At 47.3% G+C, this 18741-nt stretch overlaps 1 pseudogene; it reads left to right on the top strand.

The window, feature by feature from the left end:
- The first annotated feature begins 3323 nt into the window (after positions 1–3323).
- Positions 3324–3888, top strand: LOC117076528 (annotated as a pseudogene).
- Positions 3889–18741: the final 14853 nt, after the last annotated feature.

Raw genomic sequence — 18741 nt, 5'->3', positions numbered from 1 at the left:
TTGACGCCAGAAAGAGCTGGCGCGATTCCCTTAGACCGGCTGGACTTTCACGTTCCCACCTGCAAGTATCCCATTTGAGAGGAGACCTGGCTGATGTAGGGAGATCAAAGTCATCAGCTTAGGTGAAATCTTTCTCATCTTGCCTTTGTCCTTGGAGATACTCTGCGGTCAGGGATGAGCAGACTTCATTTGGTTCCCATCATCCAGAACCCTAGAATGGTGGGGGTCGGTGGAATTGCCAGCCCAGCACCCATCCTCAGGGAACCAGCTGTTCCCCTCAGTCCAGGAGGTTCTCCAGGAATGGGTATTTAATCCACACGTGGCCACCACAGTGAGTCAGAAACAGGCATGTGAGGAAGACAGGGTCCCAGTCTTGTTTGAGCTGGGCCTGAAGCCAGTTCCCTGAGTCAGTAAACTCTCCTTGTACCAGTATGAGCTGGATTTTCTGTCACTTGCCACTGATGGACACATTGCTTCAATATGCTCCCTGCTTGGCTAGCCCCAAAGAGAGAAAACCGCATGAGTTAAAGTATGCAGGGAAAGCTTGGGAGAGAAAGGCCACCGAGGGACTCAGCCCAAAGTTTTCGAGGGATTCATGCACGATTTTCACGCAATCAGCACCTACTGTCTGTGATGACAGGCGGTCTCCACCTATGTTTAGGACCCAAAAGCCACACTTTTTTGGGCAACCTGAGTGGGGCTTTAGTGGATATGCTGTCTCCTGTGTCCTCCCCTCCTCACTAAGTTCACCCCTCATGATGGCACTAGAGGCTCATCATACGTTAACACCCCCCAACCCAGCTCTCTAGTCCAGAGCATCCCCCACCACTGTACACATCAGCCACACTCTCTAATCCCCAAGAAACAGGTTGTGCTTCCAGCCTCCCCAGCTGGCCTTCTCCTAGTACCTCTGCCTGACAACCTCTCTGTGCTGTTCACCCTCATCTTGAACTTGTTAAATATCTACAGGAACAAAGCTCCTGGTCACCCCTCAGAACCATGTCCCTGTTTCCCCTCCCCTGATTGGCACTTATCCCACTCCAACAGCCTCCAAGAGCCCTTGGTCTGAATCTCAAACGGAGGGCATTCTGCCATGTCTTAGGTGGGAGGGCCCCAGCCTGAGTCTAAGCTGAGTTTGCCCCTGGGGATCAGAGCATCTGATGAGCCAACAGGACTGGGAAGAGGTCACTATGTGACGATTCTCAACTCAAAGCTAAATATAGGCTCTCTCTGAGCTTCAGTTTCCACATTTATAAATAGCAGGCAGGAAAGAATACTACCTGCCTTATTATGAGATTAAATGGCATAACACATCCATGATTACTATGTCCCACATTACCAGGTACTTTCTGGAATTATCATATGATCATTTAACTTGCAGCAAATGAGACATTGAGAGTGGAGGGGGATTGACTTTTTTTTTTTTTTTTGAGACAGAGTTTTGCTCTTGTTGCAATGGTGCGATCTCGGCTCACAGCAATCTCTGCCTCCCAGGTTCAAGCAATTCTCCTGCCTCAGCCTCCTGTGTAGCTGGGATTACAGGCATGCACCACCATGCCCAACTAATTTTGCAATTTTAGTAGAGATGGGGTTTCTCCATGTTGGTCAGGCTGGTCTTGAGCTCCCAAACTCGGGTGATCCGCCTGCCTCTGCCTCCCAAAGTGCTGGAATTATAGCCATGAGTCACCGCGCCCGGCCTTTTTTTTTTTTTTTTTTTTTTCATTTGAGACAGAATCTCACTCTGTTGCACACGCTGGAGTGCAGTAGTGGTGCAATCATGGCTCATTGCAGGCTCAATCTCCTGGGCTCAAGTGATCCTCCCACGCCAGCCTCCCAAGTAGTTAGAACTACAAGTGCTCACCACCATGCCCAGCTAATTTTTTAAATTTTTCATAGAAACGGGTCTTGTTATGTTATTCAAGCTGTTCTGAAACTCCTGGCCTCAAGTGAGCCTCCCTCCTTGATCTTCCAAACTGCTGGGATTACAGGTGTGAGCCACCGCACCCAGCTCAGGTACGACTATTATGAGCCCCTTAGCCTTCCCCTTGTTGCCTCCATTCAGACTAGACCTTGGTCTTCACTGCCCCAGGGAAACTAGACCATAGCCAAGTAGAAAAGAAGAAAAAGTTATTTTTAGCTTTTGAATTCCCAAGGACCCTAAATTCTATTAATTCAAGGCCATTTAAGGAATTTTCACAGGCAAATTGACTATAATGTAAATTGGGTTTAGGCTTTAGCACCTAAACTTCACATAAGGCAGAAGTCCCTTTACATCTCCTTGAGCCTCCTCCTCCAAAACACTGGATTTAGGACCTTGGGGGCTCACTCAGTGCAAAGGGGCCAGCCAGTGCAAGTTGCTAAGGCCAGGTGGAGAGGCCCACCCTCCAAGTCTACAGCTTCGCTGCTGTCGCAAGGGGGCGCTGCAGAACATTGGTGCTGGGAAGTCTGGGGCCCTTCCTCCTCTGCCAAGGTGACTCCCTCTGGCGGGAGGCCAGAACAGTTCTGGGAAGATAAGTGTGCACGTGGTGGTCAAGGCATGGGGAACAAACCTCAATTGTTTACAGTGAGGGGTGCTGTGATGATGGGTAATCATTTATTTGGTCTTGCAGGTATACAGTTAGAGAGATTGAGGGTTTGGTTTTAAGTAAAACAAGTGGTATTTTACTTCTTTGTCTAGGTGAACTAAAAAAGTCACTGTAGAGCAAATTGTGATTTTGAGAAGAGTCATTAACTGGCTCCTCCAAGGTAAATTAAAAGCAAGTGTGGAGGGGCACCCATAGCCGTGGGAAAAGGAGATTATAATGGGACCTGCTAGCTACTCAGAGCCAGTGGCTGGGGAAAAGTTGGCAGTTTTGCACTGAGGTCAAATTACCTCTTGGACACAAAGTAATCAAGATCTCAGCCCATTCTCCTTTGAGATTCCACTATAGTAAGCCTGTCTGACCGATTGGGATGTTTGCGAGAATGGACTTCTAGAGCTACCAAGAGAGAAATCACCTTGGGACATAGAGACTCATGCTCAATGCCAGCTCTATGTATGTGGAAAGAGGAGCTGTACACTGTGCCCAAACTAGTAACCCTGACATGGTATGCGCCATCTGGGGGCAATGGCCGAGCATGAGATTATAAACCAAAGCCAGAAGCAGTGTGGGCAGCACCACGACCAGCCTAAGGGTCCAGACCAGTGAGAGCATTAGCACAGCCCCAGCTTGCATGGGACTGGACATAAGTCATTGCAGCCAAAACTGTGCCCTGCTGGAGGCTTGGTCCAGTTCCTTCATCAAGAGCTCCTCTGGCCAAATGCCCCTGCAACCTTTGCTGCCGCCACAATGCCGAAACGAAAGAAGCAGAATCAGCAGCAGCCCCCACCACAGCAGCAGCCACCACTGCCCAAGTAGGAAGAGACTGGAGATGAGGAGGATGGGAGTCCCATCAGACCACCCCGCCTTCTGAGCCTCCCGCCATGGTCAGTCGAAAACCTGATGACCCTAAGTCAGCTCCTCACAGAGGTCCTCCAGGAGCAAAGGGATCACTGATTGCACCACTGCTGACCCTCCCACCTCCTCCTCAGGGTAGAGGCCCAAGGCCAGGAGGCCTTGGCCCCAGACTTAGCCCATATGGTTGTGGTTGGTGGGGAGTCAATGCTGAACCTCCTTTTCCAGGGCCAGGCCATAGGGATCCCGCCAGGCGAAGCCTTCACTAAGAACAGAGAAACCCTCCAAGCCTCCAAGTCTCTTATCAAGAATACCTGCCCACTAAGATGACTCCTAGGTTATGGAAGACAAATCCCACCGCCCAGTCTGTGGACATTTTGCCAAAAGGGGCCACTGTCGATATGAGGACCTCTGTGCCTTCTACCACCCAGGTGTCAATAGCCCTCCACTGTGAGACTGTGTCCTCCCATCCAGGGTGGAAGGAGCTGTCTGTGACCAGCGGCCATGTATTTCCCTGTGGCCCTGTGATGGCTACTGTGAGGCTCTTCCAGCACGCCCAGCCAGTGACACACCCACCCTATCCACCCCTTCCCCTGTGTGGGGTCCAGAGTTGTGTTGCATCACTGGGGCAAGGTGTGCGTACTTTCTTCTGACACAGCCTCTAGAGACTTCCCTTTGGGACCAATCCTTGCTCCCTTCCGCTGCCTCCTGGATCTTCCCCTCATCAAATGACTGCTGAACAGGAAACCTCTTTGGGATGTTTCTGTCCACATGTTTCTGTCCACATGTTCCCAGTATTGCCCTCCATTCCTGAGAGCCCTGGAGCAGCTTCCTACCCTTCCCTTCTTCTAGCTGCTTGTTTTAAGTCCTATTCATGTGACACCACTTACCCCCAGTGTTGTCAACTGCTCATGGAACTCAGCCAGGTGGTTTAACCTGGGGTCAAGTTTGAGTGACTGATACAGAGTTACTTCCTAAAAGGCCACTCTCCCTGCTTTTGGATTTCATAGTTTCTCTGTCAGTAGCATGATCCCCACTGCTACAGCCTGTGATCACTGTGCTTTGTGAAACTCTGCATCCCCTCACAGCCTTTCTCGGTGTCTGTGGCATGTCTGTGATTTCCCAACACTAGAGTAAGTTTTTCTGCCACAATGAGTAAGGCTGTTGGTGCCCTCTAGACTTTCCACCTCCCCACATTGGGGAATTGTGACCTCTCCGTTGGACTGCCTCCCTGGTCCTCCCCATTCTTCCCATTCTTCTCTTGGTGTTGGTCATTCTGGGTCTGATACAGGCCCATGAGATGTCTTGTAAAGCCTCGGATGGATTTACCCTACCTAGATCCTTTCCAGCCCATTTTAGTTAGACTATGTCATTGGGAGACCACCAGTCCCTTCATTTGAATTCTGTGAATCTCCACCTTGCTTATATTTGGGTGGAACCTGGAAAGTACTGTCGCCCTCTTCCAACCCTCTTCCCCTACATCCCTGGCACTGATTGTTTTCTGTGAAAATGGCAGAGAACAGGTTCAGTTTCGAACTGGCCCTGAGGAAATGGGTCAGGAGTTGAATGGGCAAGAGGGAGGGATGAGAGCTGTTGGAGAACTGAGAATGAGTTTTGTTTTGTTTTTGCTTTTGTTTTATATTAGTAATAAGTGCAGTGGAAACAAACAAAAAAAAAGAGTTCTGGCTCCGAGCACAGTGGCTCCCTCCTGTAATCCTGGCGCTTTGGGAAGCTGAGGCAGGAGGGTTGCCTGAAGCCAGGAATTTAAGACCAGCCTGGGCAAACATAGCAAGACCCCTTCTCTACAATAAAACAAAACAAGAAAAAGTTATCTGGGCCTAATGGTGCACACCTGTACTCCCAGCTACACAGGAGGCTGAGGTGGGAGGATCATTTGAGCCCGGGAGTTCCACACTGCCCTTCAGCCTGGGTGACCGAGCGAGACCCTGTCTCTAGTAAAAACTTTTAAGAAATGAAAAAGAGTTCCTTTGAATTGCTAGACTGAATAATTTCCCTAAGCTGTCCCAAAACTTGGAAAGAGAAACAACACTTGTCTAGTATGTGCAGCCTCAGGCCTGTTGTAATTTGCAAACTTGGAGGTGAGCTTGACTGTCCCCCCAAGCTGCTAAATAAAACACAAGCAAATTTCCTTTCATTTTGTCGTTCCTGTCTTTTCAGTGACGGCCCAATCCTTTAGACACAGCACCTACCTGGGGTTTCTCTTTTCCTTTTCATGTTTGCTCCCAAGCCTGTGGCTGTGACTGCAAAGCCATGGGCCTGATTATCGGGATAAGGTTTTTTTGTTTTTTCTTTTTTGAGATGGAGTCTCGCTCTGTTGCCCAGGCTGGAGTGCAGTGGCCAGATCTCGGCTCACTGCAAGCTCTGCCTCCCGGGTTTACGCCATTCTCCTGCCTCAGCCTCCCGAGTAGCTGGGACTACAGGCGCCCGCCACCTCGCCCGGCTAGTTTTTTTTTGTATTTTTTAGTAGAGACGGTGTTTCACCATGTTAGCCAGGTTGGTCTCAATCTCCTGACCTCGTGTTCTGCTCGTCTTGGCCTCCCAAAGTGCTGGGATTACAGGCTTGAGCCACCGCGCCCAGCCCGGGATAAGGTTTAATTGTCTCCCACGTAAAATGAAAAGAGTAGACTTTCCCAGCTACACATCTTAGATAATTAATTCCAATTTTTTTTCCAGCCTCAACGTCCAGACAGGAGCATGAAGTTCATCCTCAATATAAAAAGTGATGCCAGGTGTGGTGGCACTTGCCATAATCCCAGCTACTCAGGAGGCCAAGGTAGGAGGATCGCTTGAGCCCAGGAGGTTAAGACTACCGTGAGCCATAATAGCGCTACTGCACTTTAGCCTGGGTGACAGAAGGAGGCCCTGTCTCTAATAAATAAGTAAATGAAAATAAAGTTGAGGTCACTGATACTCGAAGAGGTCAATGCAAACTGGGAATGTCCCACAGTTTAGGATCCAGGTGTGGTGGATCACTTGCAAAAATGGTCCCAATCTTCCACCAGTTATATCCACGCCTGTTTTTAAATTTTCTTTTCATTTTGGTAAAATATGCATAACATTAGTTTGCCATCTTAAGCATTTTAAAATTAATCCTATCTAACTGAACTGAAACTTTGTACCCTTTAACCAACACATTCCATTTTCCCCTCTGAGGCATTTTTGTGTCCACTTCAGCGGCGTGAAGTATATTCACATTGTTATGCAATCATCACCACCATCCATCTCAGAACGTTTTTATCTTCCCAAACTGAAACTGTTCCCACAAAAACACTGGCTCCTATCCCCACTCCTCCAGCCCCTGGAACCTACCATTCCACTTTATGTCTGAGTTTCACTATTCTAGGGACCTCAGAAAAGTGGAATCAGCCGGGCGCAGTGGTTCATGCCTGTAATCCCAGCACTTTAGGAGGCCAAGGTGGGTGGATCTCAAGGTCAGGAGTTCAAGACCAGCCTGGCCAATATGGTGAAACTCCGTCTCCACTGAAAATACAAAAATTAGCCGGGCGTGGTGGCAGGCGCCTGTAATCCCAGCTACTTGGGAGGCTGAGGCAGGAGAATCACTTGAACCTGGGAGGTGGAGGAGGCAGTGAGCTCAGATCACACTGCTGCACTCCAGCCTGGGCAATGGAGTGAGATTCCATCTCAAAAAGAAAAAAAAAAAGTGGAATCATACAGTATTTGTCTTTTTAAGATTGGTTTATTTCACTGACCATGTATTTAAGTTTAATCCATGTGGTAGCATGGGTCAGAATTTCCTTTCTAAGGCTGAATAACATTCCAGTGTATTTATACACCACATTTAGTTTATCCATTCATCTGTTAATAGACGCAGCAGACACCTCTTGGCTGTCATGAATAATGCTGCTATAAACATGGGGGTTCGAATATCTGAGGCTTTGCTTTTCATTCTTTTGAGTATATACCCAGAAGTTGAAGTGCTTAATTGCATGGTAATTTTTTTTTTTTTTTCGAGACCAAATTTCACTCTTGTCATCCAGGTTGGAGTGCAGTGGCACGATCTCGGCTCACTGCAACCTCTGCCTCCTGGATTCAAGTGATTCTCCTGCCTCAGTCTCCCGAGTAGCTGAGATTACAGATGCCACCACCACACTCGGTTAATTTTGTATTTTTAGTAGAGACGAGTTTTCACCACATTGGTGAGGCTGGTCTCGAACTCCTGACCTCAGATGATCCGCACACCTCAGCCTCCCAAAGTGCTGGGATTGCAGGTGTGAGCCACTGCGCCCGGCCAATAATTCTAGGTTTCTTTGAGAACTGCTATACTGTTTCCACAGCACTACACCATTTACATTCACACCAATAGTGTGCAGATGTTCCAATTTCTCCACATCTTCGCCAACAGACTTGTTGGGTTCTGTGTTTTTGATAATATACGTGCTGGTGAGTGTGAGATAGTATCTCATTGTGGTTTTAATTTGCCTTTGCCTAATATCCATGCCTTTCCCAGTGTGACATGGCAGCTCCTCCCATCAAGCAGTGACATCTGTGGTGGCTTCATGCCTTGCTTTGGTCTTTAGAAAGTGATGGAGTGAGATTGTACTGTGAAAGGAAAATAAATCTCCCGAAAATCACTAAGCCGGAGGGAAGTCAAGCTGGGAACTGCGTAGGGCAAACCTGCCTCCCATTGTATTCCTAAATAACACAGCTACAGATGTTTTATTTATTTTATTTTATTTATCTATTTATTTATTTTGAGACAGAGTCTCGCTCTGTCACCCAGGCTGGAGTGCAGTGGCATGATCTCGGCTCACGGCAACCTCTGCCTCCTGGGTTCAAGCAATTCTCCTGCCTCAGCCTCCTGAGTAGTTGGGATTACAGGTACCCACCACCACACCCAGCTAATTTTTGTATTTTTAGTAGAGACAGGGTTTCACCATGTTGGTGAGGCTGGTCTCAAACTCTTGACCCCAAGTGATCCACCTGCCTCAGCCTCCCAAAGTGGTGGGATTATACGCATGAGCTACTGCACCCAGTCAAGATTTTAAAAAGCTACATACCACCCTTACAATTTACCCACAAGGAAATTCCTTGAGGACGAAGAACAGGCAATACTCAAAGTCATCCCTCTGCTCATGTAAGACAAATGCATATCTGATTGCTTCCTCCGCCCTGTTGGTTCACTAAGCCAGACTGAGGCACGTGACTATTCCTATAAATTATGCATTCAGCGAAAAGCTAATCAGAAACTCGAAAGAATGCAACTGTTTGTTTCTTATCTGTCTATGACCTGGAAGCCTCTTCCCCACTTCGAGTTGTCTCGCCTTTCTGGGCCAAACCAATGCACATCTTACATATATTGATTGATGTCTCATGTCTCCCTAAACTGTATGAAACCGAGCTGTGCCCTGACTACCTTAGGCACACGTTGTCAGGACCTCCTGAGGCTGTGTCCCAGGCATGTCCTTAACCTTGGCAAAATAAACTTTCTAAATTGATTGAGACCTGTCACAGACACTTTTTGGATTACAGTACCCATTACAAACCTAGGCTTTGGGAGGCCCTGCATGCTTCTACTCTCATGGGAAACAGAGTGCCATACACTACCCTAGGATCAAGCCTGGGCTAGCCTGCTGGAGGGAGGGAGACACGGCACCACCCTAGACATCAGCTAGCCAACTGGCAGAGGTGTGTGAGGCTGTGCTAGACCTGCCAGTCCAGCTGAGCTTTTGGATGACTGCAGTAGGGAGCCCAACCAGGGTCAGCCAAACCTGGCCCAGAGCAGAACCACTCAGCGGATCCATAGAGTCCTAAACAATAATAAGTCACTGTTTTCTTAAAGCAACAAAGTTTGTGGTGGCTTGTTATGCAACAATTGTTAAATGATACATCAGTATCCCAGCTCCTGCTCCAGGATTTTTTTCCACATCCCATGGACGGACTCCTGAACTGAGACAAAGCAGGCAAAGCTCTCACCAACTCCTGGAAGATATTAGAGCAACCCCTGAAGTGGTGTGTGGGACACAGATGGAATGACTCTCTCAGAATCTAATTTTTTTTTTTTTTTTTGAGACAGAGTCTCACACTGTCGCCCAGGCTGGAGTGCAGTGGTGCGATCTCAGCTCACTGCAAGCTCCGCTTCCCAGGTTCACACCATTCTCCTGCCTCAGCCTCCCGAGTAGCTGGGACTACAGGCACCTGCCACCACACCCAGCTAATTCTTTTGTATTTTTAGTAGAGATGGGGTTTCACCATGTTAGGCAGGATGGTCTCGATCTCCTGACCTTGTGATCTGCCCTCCTCGGCCTCCCAAAGTGCTGGGATTCCAGGCGTGAGCCACTGCGCCCACCTGAATCTAATCTTAAATACTGTTCTTCATGGGACACCGTTAGTACAATCCTCCTGTGGGCCTGTAGACCCTCTGATCCCTATCACACTCCAACCTCCCCTTCCTCCCTAGGAGGCAGGTGGAAATTAACCAAGGTGACTGAAGTCCATGCAGCTCATGTGTGCCCCTTTCCAGAAGATGAATGAAAGTGAGGAAGGACAAAAGGCTGCCACATTCCTCTCAGAGGCCTCTGCTTTCCATTTTTGAGACTCTCCACACAGGCATCTGGGAATCTTTACTTTCTTTTTTTTCTTTTTTTTTTTTTGAGACAGAATCTCACTCTGTCATCCAGGCTGAAGTGCAGTGGCATGATCTCAGCTCACTGCAACCTCTGCTGCCAGGGTCAAGTGATTCTCCTGCCTCAGCCTCCCAATTAACTGGGATTACAGGTGTCTGCTACTGTGCCCAGCTAATTTTTGTAGTTTTAGTAGAGACAGGGGTTTCACCATATTGGCCAGGCTGGTCTTGAACTCCTGACCTAGAGATCCAACCGCCTCAGCCTCCCAAAGTGCTGGGATTACAGGTGTGAGCCACCATGCCCGGCTGGAATCTTTACTTTCAATATGCTCCCCAGGTGGATCCAAGGTGCAGTCAGGTCTGGGCACTGTGGCAGAAGGCCATGGGGAGTTGTGAAAAGTTCAAGCAGGTGAGGTGCCTGGTCAGACTGTCACCAAACGCCAGCCTGTCTGCTTGCTGAATGGAAGCCAGATACGAGAAGCAAGATGTGGTGAAAGGAAAACAGTTTTAACAATCAAATGCTAGAATCTGGGAAATGGCCAGGCTCATACCTGCAAAAGACGATTTAATATTTTGGGCTTGGTACAGTATTTTTTTTTTTTTTTTGAGGCGGAGTCTCGCTCTATCGCCCAGGCTGGAGTGCAGTGGCCAGATCTCAGCTCACTGCAAGCTCTGCCTCCCGGGTTTACGCCATTCTCCTGCCTCAGCCTCCCGAGTAGCTGGGACTACAGGCGCCCGCCACCTCACCCGGCTAGTTTTTTTGTATTTTTAGTAGAGACGGGGTTTCACTGTGTTAGCCAGGATGGTCTCGATCTCCTGACCTCGTGATCCACCCGTCTCGGCCTCCCAAAGTGCTGGGATTACAGGCTTGAGCCACCGCGCCCAGCCTGGTACGGTATTTAAGAAGGGAAACTTGATATGAGAAGCATGCAGGAGTGTGCAGGATATACAGTCTGTGTGTCTCGTTCTGACGACTATCTTGAGTTATTGTCCACCTGGAGCACAGGCTGGGGCCATCTCAACACTGGCCAGGTTGTAGATTAACTGCCTTGAGGCCATCTCTAGATGGAAAGGATTCTGCAACTGGGTCTTCACCCCTGGTTCATTTCAAGATTAGCCCCTGGATGGAGTCTTGCTCTGTCACTCAGGCTGGAGTCAACGGCACAATCTCAGCTCACTACAACCTCTGCCTCCTGGGTTCAAGCAATTCTCCTGCCTCAGCTTCCAGAGTAGCTGGGACTACAGGCACGTGCCACCACGCCCGGCCAATGTTTGTATTTTTCGTAGAGATAGGGTTTCACCATATTGGCCAGGCTGGTCTCAAACTCCTGACCTTGTGATCCACCTGCCTTGACCTCCCAAAGTGCTGGGATTACAGGCATGAGCCACTGCACCTGGCCTATTCCCTGGAATTTCTAAGCAAGCCTATAATTGGATAAACTAGCCCAGTGCAGTGCAGGGAGTGTCTAGTGGGAAGGGAGAGAAACAAAGTTTGAATGTTTCAAGGTTAAGACTGGAGAAAGGGAGAAAAAAAGTTTTAAAACGCATTTTCAAGCTAAGCTGATTGGTTATGAGACCATGTTGTAGGGTGACCCCTGCCCCTGCTCCCAGTGGTCCTGAGCTCACTCTCATAACAGAGTTTCTCCCATACCCACTCCTGTCCTCCCAGGTGGAGTTAAGGCCTTGCCCCATCCATCCCCAGGGACTAGGCATGCCCTGTGTTCACCACCACCCCACACACTGTCTCCTCCTCTGGCCTGTGGGGTCTATGAAGGCTCCCAGCAGTCAGCCCAGGGCCCAGAACAGGTAGCACTGGGATCAGGAGCACAAACCCCCGAAGGTGAATAAGTCCCTTATTCTCCTTCATCCTGCAAACATTGGGCAAGTGTAGCTCAGGTATTTTGCATTTGTGTTTTATCATCTAAACAATCAGAATAGTAATAGCACCCAATTAAGGCGGTGTTGGGAGGATTCAATGATAGCCACACACAGGATGAGTCAATAAATTGGGACATAATGGGTGTGTCCGTGTCCAAATGTGTTTAGTTGATTATTAAATTTTCAAATCCGAAAGAATTATATTTTAGTGAAGGTATAATACACAGATTTTAAGTATATGCCTATGTGCTCAATCTTCAAATCAAGATATAGAACCTTTCCTTCGCTGCAGAAATTGTCTCTTTCCAATGAATTTCCCTCCCCACTAGAGGCCACCACTGCTCTTATTTCTAATGTGATCGGCTAGTTTTGCCTGTTATTGAACTTAAAATAATGGAATCTTAGAGTCTGCATTCTTTTTGCGTCTGGCTTTTTTCATTCAACAGTGGCTAGGGATGGTGGTGTGAACCTGTAATCCCAGTGCTTTGGGAGGCCGAGGCTCCTGGGACCATCGCTGAAGCCCAGGAGTCTGAGGCTGCAGTGAGCTATAATTTCACCACTGCGCACTCCAGCCTGGGCAACAGAGCAAGACCTCCTCGAAAACACAAAACAACCATTACGCCTATGGGATTTGTTCATGCTTTCAAGTTTATTAGTAACTACCGATACTCCATAATCCTTTTGGTTGCTGACTGACTAGTATTCATTTTATTAATATATCACAACTTATCCATTCTCCTGTTTGTTGTTGTTGTTGTTGTTGTTTTGAGACAGGATCTTGCTCTGTTACCCAGGCTGGAGTGCAGTGGTGCAATCTCGGCTCACTGCAACCTCCGCCTTCCAGATTCAAGCAATTCTCCTGCCTCAGTCTCCCAAGTAGCTGGAACTACAGGCCTACGCCACCACGCCCGTCTAATTTTTGTCTTTAGTAGAGACGGGGTTTCCACATGTTGGTCAGTCTGGTCTTGAACTCCTGACCTTGTGATCCGCCCGCCTCGGCCTCCCAAGGTGCTGGGATTACAGGCGTGAGCCTCCAGGCCCGGCCGCATTCTCCTGTTGACAGAGATTTGGGTTACTTCCAGTTAGGCTATTATGATACTGCCCTAATGAGGCAGGGCAGGTTCTTCGCTTGCCCAGGAAGACTTGAAGAGCCAGCCGGAGGTAGAAGAGAACAGCTTTGCTGAGGTGGCGGCGGCACTGTTACAGCTCCAGTGAGCTGTGTCTGGCACAGCTGTCTTGTGCTCTGGCACAGCAAGACTACCCCCACAGTAACTGTGCAGAGGGGAGCAGCGTAGGAACAGTTTTGTAGGCATATTTAGGTCCACTTTAAAATACCTGCTAATTAAGAGGCGGGTCATTCAGAATTAGCTAGAAAGTGGGCGGGAACTTCCGGTGTTGCCGCAACAAGAGGCAACAACTTCCGGGTGTTGCCACGGCAATGTTAAACTGTCATGGCGGTGGTGGGTGTGTCTTATGGAGAGGGACTTTAAGCGCCCCTCGCCAGTTTCCGCTAGTCTTCAATCTAATCTGGAGTCCGGTCCCGGCTGCCTCCTACCTTACAGTGAACATTTGTTTGTGCTCAATATTTTTTGGTAACGTATCATTTTACGTGGGTAAGTAGCTAGAGTTGCTTAAGTCATAGAATTTCTTTAACTTTTTAGGAAATTGCCAAACAGTTATCCAAAGCAGTTGTACAGATTCAAACTCACGCCTGCTGGCCGGGAGCAGTGACTCACGCCTGTAATCCCAGCACTTTGGGAAGCCGAGGTGGGAGGATCATTTGAGGTCAGGACTTCGAGATCAAACTCACGCCTGCAGTGTATGGGAGTTCCAGTTGTTCCACAACCTTGGCAGCATTTGATGCCACTCTTCATTTGAGATGGTGCTGATAGGTAGGAAATGGTGTCTCATGGTGGTATTACTTTGCATTTCTCTGATGACTAATGGTTGAGTTTCATGTACTTAATGGCCATTCGTAGATCTTTCATGAGGTGTCTGTTCATTTTTAACCTTTTTTTTTTTTTTGAGACAGGGTCTTGCCCTGTCACCCAGGCTGGAGTGCAGTGGACTGCTCATGGCTCACTGAAGCCCCAACCTCCCTGGCTCAAGCAGTCCTCCCACCTCAGCCTCCCAAGTAGCTGGGACCACAGGCCCACACCTCCACTGCCCAGCTAATTATTTTAATTTTAGTTTTTTTTAATTTTTAAATTTTTTTTAGATGGAATTCCACTCTTATTGCTCAGGCTGGAGTGCAATGGTGTGATCTTGGCTCACTGCAACCTCCACCTCCCGGGTTCAAGCAGTTCCCCTGCCTCAGCATCCCAAGTAGCTGGGATTACCCTGTGCCACCATGCTCGGCTAATTTTGTATTTTTTTAGTAGAGATGGGGTTTCACGACGTTAGCCAGGCTGGTCTCAAACTCTTGACCTCAAGTGATCCATCCGCCTCAGCCCCACAAAGTGCTGGGATTACAGGCATAAGCCACCTCGCCCACCCAATTTTTTTTTTTATTTTTTGTAGAGACGGGGTCTCCCCATGTTGCCCAGACTGGTCTTGAACTCCTGGGCTCAAGCAATTCTCCTGCTTCTACCTCCCAAAGTGTTAGGATTTCAGGCATAAGCTGCTGTGCCCTGCGTTTTTCCATTTTAGCCATCTTAATTGCTATGTAGTAGTAGCACATAGTGAGTTTAATTTGCATTTCTTTTCTGTTCTTCTTTTTTTTTTTTTTTTTTTTTTGGGAGATAGAGATCCAGTCTTGTTGCCCAGGCCAGAGTGCAGTGGTGCAATCTCGGCTCACAGCAACCTCTGCCTCCTGGGTTCAAGTGATTCTCCTGCCTCAGCCTCCCAAATAGCTGGATTACAGGCATGCGCCACCATGCCCAGCTAATTTTGTATTTTTGGAAGAGACAGGGTTTCACCATGTTGGTCAGGCCAGTCTTGAACTCCTGACCTCAGCTGATCCGCCTGCTTCGGCCTCCTAAAGTGCTGGGATTACAGGTGTGAGCCCCCACGCCGGGCCCTAATTTGCATTTCTATGATGACTAATGACGTTGAGTATCTTTTCATGTCACCCATGTGATTTTCTTTCCTTCCTTCCTTCCTTCCTTCCTCCTTCCTTCCTTCCTTCCTTCCCTCCCTCCCTCCCTCCTTCCCTCCTTCCCTCCTTCCCTCCTTCCCTCCTTCCTTCCTTCCTTCCTTCATTCCGAGGGAATCTCTCTCTCTGTCGCCCAGGCTGGAATGCAGTGGCGCGATCTCGGTTCACTGCAAGCTCCGCCTCCCGGGCCCGGGTTCACGCCATTCTCCTGCCTCGGCCTCCTCCCAAGTAGCTGGGACTACAGGCGCCCACCACACCTGGCTAATTTTTTAATTTTATTTATTTTTTTATTTTTAGTAGAGACGGTTTCACCGTGTTAGTCAGGATGTGACCCATGTAATTTTCATAGTGAGTATCTGCTCAAATCTGTTGTGCATTTTTCATTTTTCACTTTTCTATTTTTATTTTTTAGAGACAGAGTCTCTCTATGTCACCCAGTCTAGAGTGCAGTGGTGTGATCGTGGCTTACTATAACCTCCACCTCCTGGGCTCAGGTGATCCTCCCGCCTCAGCCTCAGAAGTAGCTAGGAATACAAACATGCACCATTATGCCCAGACTGGCCTCCAAGTCCTGGGCTCAAGCAGTCCTCCTGCCTTGGCCTTCCAAAGTACTGGGATTACAGCATTAGCCATGCATCTGGTGTGTTGTGCATTTTTAAATTCGATTTTTAAAATTGAGTTTTGAGAGTTCTTTATATATTCTGGATATAAGTCCTTTATCAGGTGTATTATTTGCAAGTATTTTCTCCAGTCTGTCTTTTTATTCTCTTATCAGTGTTTTCAAAAGAGCAGAAATGTTAAATATTGGTAAACTTCATTTTATCCGATTTTTCTTGCATGGTTTTGTGACTTAGAAGAAGGCCAGGCACGGTGGCTCAGGCCTGTAATCCCAGCACTTTGGGAGGCGGAGGCAGGAGGACCACCCTGAGGTCAGGGGTTTGAGTTTAGCCTGGCCAACATGGCAGAAACCCTGTCCCTACTAAAACTACGAAAATTAGCTGGGCATAGTGGCGTGCACCTGTAATCGCAGCTACTCAGGAGGCTGCGGCAGGAGAATGGCTTGAACCAGAGAGGTGGAGGTTGCAGTGAGCCAAGATCGTGCCACTGCACTCCAGCCTGGGCGACAGAGTGAGACTCCATCTCTAAATAAATAAATAAATAAAATTAAAAAAAAGAAGAAATCTCTGCCTACTGCAAGCTCACAAAGGTATTTTCCTTGCTTATGGAAGATTCATGGTCTCAGCTATGATGTATCTCAAATTATTTTTTATGTGTGGATTTGGTTATCCAGTTGTTGTAGGACCACTCATTGAAAAGCCTTTATTTCCCAATTGAATCATCTTGTCATCCTTATCAAAAATCAGTTGACTGTATGTAAGGGTCTATTGTCTGATTCTAAATTGTTCTGTAGATCTATTTGTCTGTTTTGCTCTTGTTGCCCAGGCTGGAGTGCAATGGTGGGATCTCAGCTCCCTGAAACCTCTGCCTCCCAAGTTCAAGTGATTCTTATGCCTCAGCCTCCCAATCAGCTGGGATTACAGGCACCCCCCATTACTCCCAGCTAATTTTCTTGTATTTGGTAGAGACGGGGTTTCACCATGTTGGCCAGGATGGTCTCGAACTCTTGACCTCAGGAAAGTAAGTCCTCCAAATTGATTGTTTTTCAAATTTGTTCTGGCTATTCTAGACTCTGCATTTTCAAATAAGTTTTAGGGCCAGGCACGGTGGTTTATGCCAGTAATTCCAGCACTTTGGGAGGCCAAGGCAGGGGGATTGCTTGAGCCCAGGAGTTGAGACCAGCCTGGGCAACATGGTGGAACCCTGTTTCTACCCAAAATAGAAGAAAATTAGCCAGGCAGTAGTGGTGTACATCTGTGGTCCCAGCTACTTGGGAGGCTGAGATGGGAAGATCATTTGAACCCAGAAGGTCAAGGCTGCAGTGAGCCATGATCATGCCACTGCACTCCAGCCTCAGCAACAGTGAGACCTTGTCTCCAACAAATAAACAAAGATTTAGGATCAGCTTGCCAATTTCTGCTAAATAGCCTGCAGGGGTTTTAAATTGAATTTCTGTTGAAACTATAGGTGAATTTGGGGAAAATGGGCATCTTAAAAATATTTAGTGCAGGCCAGGTGTGGTGGTGTTCACGCCTGTAATCCCAGCACTTTGGGAGGCCGAGGTAGGTGGATCACCTGAGGTCGGCAGTTCGAGACTAGCCTGATCAACATGGAGAAACCCTGTCTCTGCTAAAAAAAAAAAATACAAAATTAGCCCGGTGTGGTGGTGCATGCCTGTAATTCCAGCTATCCGGGAGGCTGAGGCAGGAGAATCGCTTGAACTTGGGAGGTGGAGATTGTGGTGAGCTGAGATCATGCCACTGCACTCCAGCCTGGGCAACAAGAGCGAAACTCTGTCTCAAAAAAAAAAAAAAAAATTTAGTCCTCCCATTCATGAACATAGTGTATCTCCACATTTATTTAAATATTCTTTAATTTCTGTCAGCATCATTTTATAGTTTTCAGTATAGAAATTATGCACTTATTTATTAAAAGCTGATATTTTTTATGCCATTAGGAATGGTGTCTTATATTTTTCCAGTTGCATGTTGCTAGTGTATATAAATATGATTTTTGTCATATTGATCTTGTAGCCTGCAGCCTTGCTAAGTTCACTTACTAATTCTTGTATGTTTTGTCTTTTTTTGAAATAAAATTCTATCTTTATTTTGAAATAAAATGAAATTTTGAAATAAAATAGTATCATCTTGCCGGCAGATAGAAACATTTTTATTGCTTCCTTTCCAATCTGTGTTTTTTTTTCTTACCTTGTAGCATTGGCTGAAACTTTCAGTACAATGTTGAACAGTAGTAGTAAGATTAGATTTCCTTGCTTTATTGCTGATACAAGGGAAAGATTTCAATGTTTCACTAATAGGCATATGGTTAATTATATATATCTCATGGATGCACTTTATTAGATTGTGGATGTTCTCATTTCCTTGAAAGTTGTTAGTATGAGTGGGTGTTCATGGCCTCAAATGTTTTGTCTGTCTCAATGAAATGGTCATATGATTTCTCCTTTTATCTAGTTAATGTGATGATATATATTGATTTTTTTGTTGTTGTTTGTTTTCTGTTTTTGTTTTTTTGAGATGGAGTCTTGCTCTATCACCCAGGCTGAAGGGCAGTGGCTCAATCTCAGTTCACTGCAACCTCGACCTCCTAGGTTCAAGTGATTCTCCTGTCTCAGCTTTCCAAGTAGCTGGGACTACAGGCGCATGCCACCTAACCTGGCTAATTCTTGTATTTTTGGTAGAGACGGTGTTTCACTATATCAGTCAGGCTGGTCTTAAACTCCTGACCTCAGGTGAGCCACCCTCCTCGGCCTTCCAAAATGCTGAGATTACAGGCGTGAGCCACTATGCCGAGCTATATTGATTATGTTTTAAATGGTAAACCATTTTTGCATTCCTGGGATAAGCCCTACTTGGTCATAATATATTCTTTTTTTTTTTTTGAGACGAACTCTCACTCTGTCACTCAGGCTGGAGTTCAGTAGCGTGACCTCGGCTCACTGCAACCTCTGCCACTCAGGTTCAAGCAATTCTCGTGCCTCAGCCTCCCGAGTAGCTAGGATTACAGGTGCCCACCATCATGCTCGGCTAATTTTTGTATTTTTAGTAGAGACAGGGTTTCACCATGTTGGCCAGGCTGGTCTCAAACTCCTGACC

The sequence above is a fragment of the Trachypithecus francoisi genome, unplaced genomic scaffold (genome assembly GCF_009764315.1).
Source record: "Trachypithecus francoisi isolate TF-2019V2 unplaced genomic scaffold, Tfra_2.0 Lachesis_group0, whole genome shotgun sequence".
NCBI classification, from domain to species: domain Eukaryota; kingdom Metazoa; phylum Chordata; class Mammalia; order Primates; family Cercopithecidae; genus Trachypithecus; species Trachypithecus francoisi.
Note: the sequence above shows the minus strand (reverse complement) of the source record. Positions and strands in the feature narration are given on the sequence as shown.